The 14,048-nt window shown below is 35.1% G+C and overlaps 1 long non-coding RNA gene across 7 annotated transcripts; it reads left to right on the top strand.

Moving 5' to 3' along the window:
• Positions 1-678: 678 nt before the first annotated feature.
• LOC113362167 lies at positions 679-4,928 on the top strand. 7 transcript variants are annotated; one of them, XR_003365582.1, is made up of 11 exons: positions 679-1,002; positions 1,197-1,326; positions 2,169-2,224; positions 2,408-2,547; positions 2,680-2,766; positions 2,881-2,943; positions 3,087-3,211; positions 3,542-3,608; positions 3,701-3,779; positions 4,221-4,525; positions 4,610-4,928. It is a non-coding gene; the product is annotated as an uncharacterized LOC113362167 (long non-coding RNA). The 7 variants fall into 7 exon arrangements; XR_003365581.1 differs by having other exon boundaries at positions 2,169-2,547; positions 4,221-4,361; positions 4,480-4,525; XR_003365584.1 differs by having other exon boundaries at positions 2,169-2,547; positions 4,221-4,384; positions 4,480-4,525.
• The last annotated feature ends 9,120 nt before the right edge of the window (positions 4,929-14,048 follow it).

Genomic DNA, 14,048 nt, shown 5'->3' with positions numbered 1-14,048 from the left:
CTCGCAACACTTTGGGCTCCCACACCCTTCTGAATAATGAAACCCAGTCCGTGAAATATAAACTTTCCTACATTGTCGTTTATATCATGGTTCGACAAGCAATTCTTAAGTCTTTTCAAAAAGATCACCGCTTCTTCACTAAGTTCACCTAAGGTGGTGAAGGCGAACACATTGAAGCCGTAGCCGAGAGCCGTGCATTTTTCCAAGTACTTCTTGTGTTTGCGAGTGACCGCCCTAGAGATGGCCTGACCTGGAGTAAAATTATGTGCTCCATCTCCTGAGAAAGGCGAGACCCCAATGATATCGAAGCATGTGTCGCGGCCATTCTCCCAATTGTCTACCATAATATCTGCTGGTCTCGGATTGGGGCTAGACAAAATCCCTAAAGAGACTTCTTTGCGAACCACAACTCCGCATCTGAAGCAAATATCAGCAAGTACGTCCCGAACAAGATTGTATCTAAACTTGAGCCCTACGTGGTTTGCGTAATGCACCGCATGGTCTCCAAAAGCATCATCAAACTACCACAGCAAGGGCAAGGGCTATTTTCTTCGAAGAGAGGAATGCCCAACGGCCCTGAATTGCCTCCGCCCCATGCATTGATTTAGCCCCTCCATAGGTATGGCCAACAAATAATCCTGAGCGTGAGGGCTTTTACTGCACTGCCAATCTGCCATAGTATCGAATCTCTCTCAGTCATCGTAAATTAATTTTTTCTTCAACGAGTCTCTCTCTTTCTATTTCTCATCGAAGGTTGTCTAGGTTTCAGCCGAGAGAAAAAGTTTTTCTCATCAATACTGCAGTTTAATCAAGCTCATCTTCAATAGATTTTAGGTTTCATCAAACCTTATAAATTTTTCTCATCAATATTGCAGTCTAATCAAAACCCATTTGAGTTTTTCTCATCAATACTGAAATCTCGATCTACAAATTCTTTCCCTGAAAACTAAAAATCAAATCATTCAACCTATGATGTAAACTAGTTTGTTGGGTTTTCATCAGGTATAAACTAGTTTGTGCTTAATTTTATTTTTATCTGAAATCGTTTTGATTTTGACCTAACTAGTATCTGAAAGAGTTAGGGTTTTGATTTTGGTGTTTTTTTTTTTTGTAATATATAGATTTGAAATATTGGGTATGTTTTGGTTATTTTTTCTATTTAGTGATTGCTCAATTTCCTTAGTGTATTATTATAGAATCAATCAAGACTCTGAAAATTGAAGTCAAAAGAAGAAGAGAAGAGAAAGAAGGGTTGGATAGGAGATTCAGTAAATTCAATCAAATCTATTCAGATCAGACAACTTCTAACACAAGCCATCACTCTTGGTTTGTTAATCTCTCTAATAGCAAGCAAATGCTATCTTTTTAAATTCTGAATCATCTCTTTTCATGACTTTTTGGTAGAAAGTTTTGAATCTTTACAAAAAAGAGTATCATATATGTGGTTGATTTTTGTTGAGTATATATATATAATGATTGAATTGGGAATTTTTTGTATGTATTTTTTTCTGGTATAATTGTATCAGAATTGATTATATGGAAGATGTTGTTGTGTGTTACTAGGAGTGAATCTCCTGTTGTTGTTGTTCTCTCCAGGAGTATGGAACCTGGGTTCAAAAGGGTATTTTTCCGCCAATTATTTGACTTTTTTCTCATGAAAGAAGTAATTTTTGATTTTAATTTGATTTACATTGGTTATGAAATGATAAAGGTTTAAGCTTTGGTTGAAATTCTCTGAAAGTATTGTATTTGTATTTGGTCGCTTGTTTTGTTTTGTTCTTTATTGTACTCTTGAGAGTTTTAGCACCATGAATGCAGTTCATAATAGTAGTGGTGCATCTGTTTTATTAATATGCTTACTTGATGTAGATGCAATAAAGGGATTCTGTGATTTGTATAATAGGTTATTGATTCGCTTGTTTATATTGGTATCTTTCTTTTGTGGAAAGTGCTTGCTATTTATATTTTTGAAATCGTCTTTCTGAACAGTATAGTTAATCTAGCATAATATAAAGCTACATGTAATGTTTTTAAGACACAATTTCTCAAAAGACTGACAAGACGAATTTGATTCTGTTGAGGTGACTACTTCAACTGGTGAAAGGTTTGTGTGGACAAAGAGGTTAGATCTTGTTAAGATACCTCATACCCATCTTTTTTCATTGTAGGTTGCAGATGGAGGAGTATGTATAAATCTAACTATCACTTCTCTGGGTATAAATGAGTATGTATAAATCTAACTATAACTTCTCTGGGTATAAATCTGATTGTAGGATGCAGGACCACTACTATTATCACTATGGAACCACCTCCACTACGCCACTACCATATCCTGTACCACGGTTAACTCTAAAACCACTTGGAGAACCACCTCCTTTACCATGTACTCTCTTTTCCTCTTTTGCAGGATCGTCTGTTCTTAATCAAAAACTTGATGCTGATCTTGTCAGATGACTGTGTGGTTGATGAGCTTATCTATGCTCAGTAGAAGTTTAGGCTTGTTAAACCCTGCCACAGGACTAACTATTCTGCATGTTTTGTAGATGAGTAAGTCTGGTTTTCCCTCACTTTTTGTGAATTTAGGGTACATTCATACATATTATTCTGTTATTGACTCATTCTAAGTCTTCTAATCCATGCTGCGTTCTAATATGTCATCCCATTTTGTTCTATTAGCAGATTGATGTGTACTCATATAGAATCGTCGATAGGAAGTTCTATCGGGAGAGTACCCATATGCGGATGTGCATATTGCTTCTATGATTGGTAGGCACAACTCTTGAGCTCTGTTCGTGTTTTATCAGAAAAAGAAAGTTCTTGTGCCTGTTTAATAAGTGATTCAATTGAAGTGTTGCACTCAAGATTTGCGGTATTTGTAAGGTCATGTAGATGGTAATATTTGGTGCCGGTGTCGCTCGTTAGGAAGCTTATTGAAAACTGAAGGTTAGTTTTTCATTTCCTGATTGAGTTATCTTTTATGATTTTCCTTATACTCACTTGATCCCTAATGTAAGATTTCATATGTATATGATGCTCAGGGAAATTACTTACTCTTATTAATTGGTGCCTTTTGGATTCTTTCCCAGGAAATTGATCAACTGTATAGCAAAATCAAACTATGAAAAGCTTGACGGGGATCTCAAGACTGTGTTATTTCAGGGATCACCTATTATGTCAACCTATTTGGTGGCTGCTGTTGTTGGTCTCTCTGGTAGTTTCCTCACTTCATTAAGATTTTATTTTCATAGTTGTTGGGTTAAGTATAGTTCGCATTGGATCTCAATGGTAAATTTTATGAGAAAACATTTGGTAAATTGACCGACATAATTTCTAAATGGCTAAATTGCTAGAATGACACATTTTCTTTTATCGAGTACCGTTATCATTCTATGGAGCCACAGATTATGTTATTGGTGTGTCTTTCAGCCAATGCCTCTAATAACTACTATTACTCACATGAACTAATTGTACACATTAATGCAACAGAACACGCAAGTCTATAAACATAATCCTTACTTTTATCAGTTCATTCTTTTCACAGCAAAAATCATTATGGTTTTGCTTTTGGTGAAAGATACATCACATGTACAAAATTTGGGGACATCGTGGTGAGATTGAGGTGCTTTGTTAAATGCCATCTCTTCCAAGTGCACGCTAAAAGATTCAATTTTTTAATCCGTTTAAGACGTACTTCATGCAGTAATTGAGAACCGAGATTGAGGTTCCCGGCTCTTAAGTGATTTGGTGCGATGGAGATGACTGGAATTTAGAAAAACAAGGTAAGTGGTGTATACTTGGTACATCACCTATATCTCTTCGCACTGCACTTCAGATTTTATCTCAACCATTCACTTTTTATTGGATTTGAAATTTACACATCAATGTTATCGTTTTGCCGGTGAAATGCATAGGATATAACTTTGTTAGCTTGGTCTTGCATGTCTAAATTTCACGGCACAATGATAGTCGGATGTTACCCAATCTATTTTATTATATGTATTTGGAGCGATTTCAAATTGCTATCTAATTTTATTATACAGACTTGGTTCTGTACATGTAGACTTAATTTGTGTTCCGTCTTCCTTCATAAATTATGCAAAGGTAATACTTTTATAAATTATATTTGTCTAACCTTTCATAAATTCTGTAGAGTTAATGTATTTTGGGGGATCGATCTTGAACTTTGCTAAGTCACTAACCAGGGTTTAATTTTATACCAGGAATGATATGTTGGCCTGTTTCAGTGTTTCTACGTCCAAGTATATATAGTTGATTATAGTGTGTGTTTGTGAAGGAAAAACTGGAAGAAAAAAAACAGTGATGAAAAAATCGCTGGAGTGGGCGAGAGGTTGCAGAGTTTGGTATATGAAGTTCAATCCATTGGGTCTGTTATTCAGTGTGTCTCCGACGCAGTCGAGATATTCGATTGTGCTTGCCTTCTATCGGCTATTTGATGTGTTCTTTTGTTTTTCTTGGCAGGTGATTACATACAGTGATGTATTTTCCCTGACCTGGGTTATCACAAGTAAAACTTCTCTGTTGTTTCTTTTCACCTGTATAGAGCTTCACTATAACTGCGTGTTAATTGGATTTATGTCGGCACTTTCAGATGTTAAGGAGTAAGTTGAGCACTTAAAGGACTGGATTGAAGCTCAGCTTGATGATGAATCCATATTTCCTCGAAAGCTTGGTACGTTTAGTTTCAGTTCAAAAGAATTACCCCATCAATTTTCAAGCGTCTGTTCCGTGTGTATGCCCACATATATCGTTCACATTTCTAGAAGATTGTGAGTCTTAAAGAGGAGGCTCATCTAAATACTTGCTTCAAGCATTTCATCATGTTTACATGTGTAAGATCTCTTTACCTACTTCCTAATACCTTCCTTCATACCAATTTAGAATTTTGATTGGCATCCAATTGAGATTTTGAGCTCTTATAGATTTGTAAACATACCAATACTTGCTTCAGAAACTTATGTTTATAACATTTGGGATTTTGAATAAGTTTTTTTTTATATTGTATGATTTTATGGTTCATCTATCTAGCTACTCTGTTGATGTATGAATCGTTCTTGATGGATTGTGATGATCAATAATTGTTCTTGATCGATTGTAATTCAGGAGCAGAAATACGCCGGAATTTGTGTCAGCGTTAATTTTTTTAACCTGAAAATTATTCTGCAACGGATACAAAAGTGGGAAATGTATCCGTTGCACATATCACCTGAAATGAGCAACGGATGGAACTGCTACCAAATAAATAAAAAGTCGATAGAAATCACAATGGGACCCACAAAAGTGTTATCCCTCCGTTCCATTTTAGATGATGTTTTTGGAATTTTCACGCAGATTAAGAAATGGAGAGATGTAAAAGAATTCTATCTATGCCCTTGAAAAAAGTCTTCAAACATTAATTGGTATTAGTGTGTTTAAAAATAAACTTATGGTTTCAAGACAAAATGTGAGGGTATTGATGGTAGTTTTATATGGAACAAAAAAATAACCCTAAACACTCATCTTGGAACGGAGGGAGTATTCTATAAAATAAGCGTTGCACAAACTAGATTATACGTTGCAAAATTAAGGAAAAAGTACCGTTGCACCATCAATTGTGCAACCTTTATACATGTTGTAAAATTAATTTTTGCAACGAATTATATGAGTTGCACAACAAAGCGCAATGCCGTTTTACAACAGTTATTTCCGTTGCACAAGTTACGCACCACTTCTATAAACGTCACAAAATGGCTGTTTTGGTGTAGTATGAGCTTATATAAAAGAGGAATCACAACAAAATGGTTTATATCGACTACTTGAATACTAAAAACAGATTGAAAAAAAATTGTTCGAATGTGATCCAAAATAAGCATAACACAAAAAGACATCTTCATTTGTGGTCCTTCTTTCTACCGAAAGATATAACTTAAACCCGTCAACCGAAAAACATAAATTGTCATGTTATTGAAAATGAACTATAAATTACAATTTCTCAAAGAACAAGGAAATCAATTATACCTTGGGGTTTGAATGGATAATCAGCTTGAAATGTAATACCAGGAAAAATACAAAACACACTTCCTTCATATGGTAATCCTGCAAACAATAGCACAAAACACAAAAATTTAGGTTTTATAACTTCCTAATATCAAAACAAATCTAAGATACAAATTATTGCATCATAAGCAATCATCCAACATCACTGATAATACCAACCAATCTGGTTAATAACTTACTAAATCCTGAAATTAATATTAATCTATGATGGGGTTAAATCCTTCTTTGCAAATTTGCAGATGTTTTCCTCAACCTAAAAGAGTAAAAAAAAAAAAGGAATCAAATTGATTTATACTTATGTTCTGAATTAAATTTAGAGATTTTGTTTCTTACAGTAGGAGAAGAGATTTTCTACCCTTGTTGAGTTCTCTTGTAAAGAAAAATAGAAAAGGAATACCCTACTGCAAAACGAAAGAAAATCAGGAGAAATTAAATAGTTTATAATACTAAAAGTTCATCAAATTTATGAAACAACAACAAGATTGATATTACCCCGGTGATTTCAAGAGCAAAACAAATAGATCTAGGATTACAAAGTTTATTTTTGATTACTGTTGATACATGGGTTTTGATTTTGTGATATGGGTTAGGATAAAGCCTTGGTTTCTAACAATGAGTTTCAATCTATGAGGTAGAAACAATTTAGATTTATATTCTAGGGTTCTTGGGGTTTCCGTTGATTATGTGTATGCAAACTAAATCAAGGGAGAAGGTGTTGTTATGATGATGAAAGCAGTGGATGGTGGTTGCTTGATCTATGGAGGTGAAGGAAGTGGTGTGCGTGGTGGTGATGGTAGTAAGCGGAGAAGAAGAAGAATAGATGCGTTCTCTCTTGCGCAGAAGAGAAATGAAGAGATAAGGAAAATGGAGAGAATGGTCGTCTCGAAAATTGGACCATAAAAAATGTGAAGTTCACTGTTCCCGGAATGGGTTGTTGACTGAAGAATAAAATACTAATAAATTTTTTTAATTCTACGACCAACTTATGCACTCTTCGCCGTCTTGACTGGTCCGCGGTCAATTGACTGTCAGTGAGAGTCGCGGCTGTGGGTTGAAAATACCCCATTTTCCACTAGTGCTAATTGTCTAGAATAAATCATCAGATATATGAAAATAATATACAGTACTATAAATAAAAACCCTGACAATTATCTGAATAGGGATTATAATTTATTATAGATGATAATTCATAGATACCTAGATCTACCCGGTGAATCCGAATAAATCTAGGTGGAGGATGAAACACATAGAGAAGGAAGTTTTCGGAAAGTTTTTCTTTATTTTGAAAAAACGGTTATTTCAAGAGACTCGCACTTGTGTTGGTATACACAAAAAAAACAAGTGTACCCACAGTCTGTAGACCCATCTTTGTGTGAAAGGAGGAATTGGGGACTAATTCCAATCCATACTAATGGGATGGACCACCTCAAATCTAAGGCCTAAAAAGGAAATGGTTGGAATTCTTGGTTACCTTGGATTTCCTAATCAAGGGTGACTTGAAAAAGAGGAAAGTGGTAGTTTAGCTAGTAATATACAAAAGAAAAACATGTGTCAATATGAGGTAAGAGAGATAACCATATAAGGAAAAAGAATTGTACTTGGTAAAGTATCTTTTGCCACCTTTGCCATTAGGATATAACACATGTTGTGACTTGAACTAGCCTCCTACTCAATTTTACCCTAAAAGGATAAAACAACTTGCTAACAAGTGCATTATTTTGATGCATTTTAAATGAAAGGTCAGTGTTGCATCAGTTTGCATGTCCCGAAAAAGAGAAGGCATTTTGGGAACGAAGTGCATTAACTATGCATAGTCTTGTGCATATCTTATGAAAGTCCCTTGGCCTTCAAGGACTAAGCTTTGCTTGGATTTTTCCTTGCAATACGAGTTGGTTTAGGTAGGTATTCGCAACGTTAATGAATAAATTGATCCCTTTATGGTGTCGGTTGAGTATATAGGCATCCTTAATGAAACATATTTCTTGTCCAGCACCTTGTTTCTCATACCATCTAATTGCGAGATGATTGCAACACAATTGATGATGAAATTGAAGTACGTCTACATGATGCATATACTTCATCAAGCTAGAATATGTGGGATTGCAAGTTAAGGTAGCTTGCATAAACATCTTGCATCACAAAGACGATGCAAGGAAAGGATGGCATGAGTATGGATGATGCATCCTCGGTACGAACAAGATCAGTGCATGCATCAATATCAATGTCAAAACGAAATAAGGTTGAATATAGTTTTGTGATGGCCTAAGTGCAAGTCAAAAGAATAAACAGTGCCTGGGTAGGACCTGGAAGTATGAGGTGTGTGCTATTTGCATCACCATTATGACCATGTAACCTTAGCAAAATCGATAATTTGGACAGTGTATATCTACATATGAAACTACAATTTGGAGAGGCAAAATGACGTGCATTTTCCTGGTAAACCTTAAAGCTATACGACCCGATGAATGCATCAGAGAGTCTCGGTCTGCTAAGAAATGCGCTGGAGGCGAGATTTTTCATTATGTCACACATAGTAACATAAAAGATACGTATTATCCCTTAATTTGTTCCTCCAACATATTTGAAGAAGGATCACTCATAGTCTTAACCAACTTGTTATTCAATTCATTTTTTTCCCATAGCCAACTCTCAAATCCTTAATGTTTTTTTTTTTTTTGATATTCTAATACACAACAAAGATTGTAGAAGGAGCATCGAAACTAGAAGTTTTTTTTAAATGAAAGATATGAGAATATATTTATTTTTGTAAAACTTATTTTTCATAAACCGAACAGGTCAGTACTCGCATATAACCTTCCATGTTATTGTTATCATGTTAATAGAACTCTATGCAAAAGTTCATGTTAGGTAAACATGGAGTAGTCGTTTCACCAATTAGCAACTTGCATGAGTTTTTCGATATAGTATCTCAAACTTTGAAGGTTTTCATATTCAGAATGAAATTTTATCATGTTCTATCTTTTGATATAATATATATTTTAATACCCTACCACAAGTTGATTTAATTTCCCATTCTTTGCTTTTGCTTAACGAAATATGAGGTAATTTTTATGTTTCCATTATTTTATTTGTATTGCTAGATTTCAATTGCTTCCGGGTAAGAAAAACTATGTCGACTGATTTTTGTATTTGCTTAATGAAAACGGGATCATTTTTTTAGCCCTTTTGATTTCTGATAAGAAAAACTAAGTTAATTCTGATCTTAGTTTAAGCTTTTCAAATTTAGGATTCGATTATTCAAGTCTAGACGATTCCTTGATGAAAAAAATTAATTAACTAACCTAGTTCTTTTCTTGTCTGAAAGAAGGTAAATATATTTTATGAATAATTGGAACCTGATAAGAGAAACTAAGTGATTTTTGATCTTATTTGAGTCTTATTGAACAAAGTAGTTATACATACATAATCGGTACAGTTTTTAATCTCTCTTTACAAGTTGGATATTAGTTGGAAATATAAAAAACTGAAATTAGGTACTTTGTTGCATATCTTGAGAATCTTTTGGTTTTGGAATTTTCTCATTGTCCAAACAATCTTGGTGTATAAATAGTTAAGTTTGTTATTTTTACAAACTATCCTTAGCCAGGAAATCTTCATTGTTTCAGGAGGAGACGACTACTAGTATTACTTTTTTTTTTTTTTTTTGATCGATAAAGAATTTTTGGGATCAAGAATCTCATTAGGCGACATCCCTTACATCGAATCATTTAAATACTTACTTGGGATCAAGAATCTCTAGCAAGTGTTGTTGGTGGAAAACTAGACAAGAGCATTGTTATTTAATTTTAGATCATTAATTTGATTAACTAAGCTGTTGAAATTTTGATTGCACCTAGTTTGATTATTCAAGAGAGCCCTTTCTTCTGACAAAGATCACCAAACTAGATGAAAGTATCAACGAGATCTTCAGAATTGTTTTTAGATATGAAGACAACTTGTGATCATCCATTGTTAACAGACTCCATTCTATGCATGATCGATCATAAGTGAAATCAAGTTTTGTGTGAAGGTACAATTGAAGGCGATTGAATATCTGAAGACAATAAGATTTTTTATGATTTATTTCGCATCTTGTGATACTACCACATACAACTTGATCGGATGAGATCCGATTAATATCTTATGTATCTTTGGTAGTCTTGATCATGTAGTCGTACAGATCAGCGACTGTCATTTGGTGGTATTCTTCAATATCCGAATTTGATAGTTTTTGAATCTAGATATGATTATTTCATATCTTACCCGACAAAGGAGTTTACTTGTTAAGTGGAAGAGCCTTTGTCAAAAATCAACATATCTTTATTCTTAAATATTGGTAGAAAGGTTACCAAACAACTTTGTTCCTTTATTGCTTGGAATACGATCAAAAGGAGCTGAGTGCTTATGACTTTACATAGGTAAAGAAACTCAAGATAGTGATTTCTATCTTGGAATTCAGGTGCGTTGTCCAGACGGTTGTAGGCGAGGGGATACTGAGGGAACTAAGTAACTAAGGGTAGATTACTTGGTCTCAACTATACAAAGTTGGGTTTGTTCTTTGTATAACGGCTTAATTATGAGCATTCGAAACTGGACTAGGTCCCGGGGGTTTACTGCATTTGCGGTTTTATTGTTAACAAAATCTTGTTGTGTCATTTACTTTGTTTTCCACACTTATAATTATTTTATTATAATTAAAAGTAAATACACTTGTTCATTAATCCAAGACACTTGATAGTGATCCTATAGTAAATCGATTTTATACCGTAACTATTATCAAGTGTATACCGTGTTGTCGTATTGTCTCGACTTTGTCTATAGACGATCACTCAAGGTATCAAATTTATAGGTTGATACGAAAATATTGTGGTGTAGTTGGGTACCCTCGTTATATCAGAAGCCATTTTAGGGTTCATTTGAGGGTGAGTGCTTGAGTTGTTAGATTTCTAGGAGACTATCCATATATATAATCACCAACAACTTTCCTTATACTTGGAGATAAAAAGCCCGCAAATCCATAATATTATTCTTGTACAGTTTTTGATAACGTGAGCATATTTTTTTAGGGAATATGGATAAAACAGAAAGTTGCATGTGTCTTAATTGCTGGATTTTTTCTTGGCAAGTAATTGACTTCAGCTTAGGAGCCAAAATGTTTTTGAAATTTCTGAACCAGTTGACTCTGGTTTTGAAGGTAAGGATTTTGATATTGATTCAATTGGATGATTTTTTGTTAATGAAGATGAGTTACATCAGTTTCTTTTCTAAAAGCTTCAAAAGTAATAGAAGCTTCTAATCTACCCACCAATACGAAGAGGATAGTTGACAACCCTGCCATGAACACCACTATTTTTGATTCAGAAGCTAAAATTATTCATAATTCCATCACTGGATGCCCCACGGACAGAAAGTCAATTAACCTGCAAAAAATTTACTCAACCATTAAAACTAAACTAATCACATTAAGCATAAAAATATCCCAGAGACCGCTAGGAAATGATACAGGAAAATTGGTTTATGAGCAAAAGCAATAACATCTACAGATAACTCCACAATTATTTATGAAAATCCCAACCGAAAACAATGTTTAATCTGTCATATAACCATTACATGAGTTAGTCACGAGCGAGTCTCCTCCGAGTCCAACGAGTCAACTGAATCACGAGTCAGACACATTAATGCTGTCTTAACGAGTATCTTTATTTCCTAGAGTTCCGCCTTGTTTAATTGATGTAATAAGAACCGTTGGTGAACTACCCAGGCTATTGGGTACTTAAACTACCAATCCTGTATTCTTCTTATCCATCAATGAAATTCTAAATTTGCTTTCAGATCTGAAAGTTAGGCTCTGCTTGCAGAGAGAAATCAGCTTGCTGCTCATTCTTCCTCATCAAAACCTTGTAGTAGAAATATCAGACTCCTTTCCTGGAACCCGTTATCATGGAAGAAAAACTAACAATAGCTGGAGTCAACAACAGTCTTCATCAATTGGCTAATACTGCCAATCAATTGGCCCTAACAGTAAACCAACAATCTGAATCTATTGGTAATCTAACTAAAAGTGTTACTCAATTAGATGCTGACTTTACGACGATGAAGACTGATCTCCATGATATTATCAAATTTCTCGGAATACAGAAATCACAACACTCAGAACTTCCTGAGAATTCCGCATCAAATTCAGAAAGAACTATGGATGGAGTTCGTGCTCTAATCAATCGATGGCCTAATAAAGAGCATAGTAAGTTTACTCGCACCCCTAAAGTTGATTTTCCTCGATTTACTGGTGTTAACCCTCGTGGATGGGCTCTTAAATGTGAACAATACTTTCACCTTCATCAATTTCCTGATGATGAGCGATTGGACATGGTGGTGATTCATTTTGATTCTCAGATATATCCTTGGTTTTTAAACTATCAACAAGGTAAAGGACTCATTCATTGGGATACGTTTGTTACTGATTTATGTGCTCGTTATGAAGATATTGCACATGATAACTATATTGGTTGTTTTAACAAACTGTCTCAAACTACTACGTTTGAGGATTATTATGATTAATGGGAACTTCATAAAAGCTATATGGTTATTAATACTCTTACCTTGCCTGAGAGTTTTTATACCTTGAGCCTTATCAGTGGGCTTAACGAAGAGATCCGCACGGCAGTGCAGATGTTTAACCCTGACACTACTTCTAAAGCTTTTTTCCTAGCCAGAATGCAACATGCCTCTTTGCATCATCATCTTAAACCACTACGCTCTTTTTATGGATCATTTACACCTTCTCCATTATCTGTTGCACACCCACCTTCTGTTCTTAAATCATTTTCCTCCCCTACTACTTTTGGTAGCAAAACCACTAGCCCTTCCTCACAGCCTATTATTACACATCCCACTACCCCAACTAAGACGTCCTCAGATACTGCATTACCACCTATCAAACGTCTTACTTATGCATAAATGCAGCAACGCAAGAATAAAGGGTTATGTTATAATTGCGACGAATTCTATCGACAGGGACACAGATGTAAATCCCAACAACTATTTATGCTAATTACTGATGATGAGATTGAGGATCAAGAGCACTTGTTAGCTGAGGAAATCCAAGTTTCCTATCCTTCCACTAGTGATTCTTCAATGGACATCTCGTTACATGCCTTAACTGGTCATGTTATTCATGACACTATTCGTATCGCAGGATATTGACGGGAAAAAAAAATTTATGATTCTTATCGACACTGGGAGTACACACAACTTTTTAGACTCTCACCTTACTGAAAAGCTAGGACTTCATACTTCTCCTACAGGACAAATGGTGGTTACAGTGGCCAATGGTGACAGCACTGTTAGTCAAGGCATGTGTTCTAATCTACAATGGGAAATGCATGGGTACAATTTCTCATTTGATCTCAGGGTCTTGCCATTGGGAGGTTACGATATGGTATTAGGAGCAGATTGGATTCATAAATTGGGGGACATTACATTTAACTTCTCTCAGCTCAGAATCTCTTTTTTGCATCAAGGGAAGCATATTACACTTCAGGGGAAGTTCTGCTAACCCTTCTATTAGCCTTATTAATGCATCTTCTTTAAGGAAATTTATCAAGAGAAAAGTTCCTACACCATTGGGTCAGTTCTTTGCTATTTCTTCAGCACCACCTCCCCCAAGCCCACCCACAATTACTGAAGTCCTAAATTCTTTTTCTGATGTTTTTACTAAGCCATCTTCATTACCTCCTTGTAGAGGCTTTGACCATAAAATTCCTCTTAAACCAGACTCTCAACCTACCTCACAGAGGCCATATAGATGTTCTTACATACATAAATATGTGGTAGAAAGCCTGGTACAAGATATGCTTACTCAAGGCCTTATTCAGAAAAGTAATAGTCCCTTTGCTTCTCCTATTCTTCTAGTTAAGAAGAAAGATGGCACATGGAGATTCTGTGTCGATTATCGGAAGTTAAATGATATCACTGTGAAAGATAAATTCCATATT

The sequence above is a fragment of the Papaver somniferum genome, chromosome 3 (assembly GCF_003573695.1).
Source record: "Papaver somniferum cultivar HN1 chromosome 3, ASM357369v1, whole genome shotgun sequence".
NCBI classification, from domain to species: domain Eukaryota; kingdom Viridiplantae; phylum Streptophyta; class Magnoliopsida; order Ranunculales; family Papaveraceae; genus Papaver; species Papaver somniferum.
The sequence above is the reverse complement of the archived record's forward strand: the minus strand, read 5'-3'. Positions and strand labels throughout refer to the sequence as shown.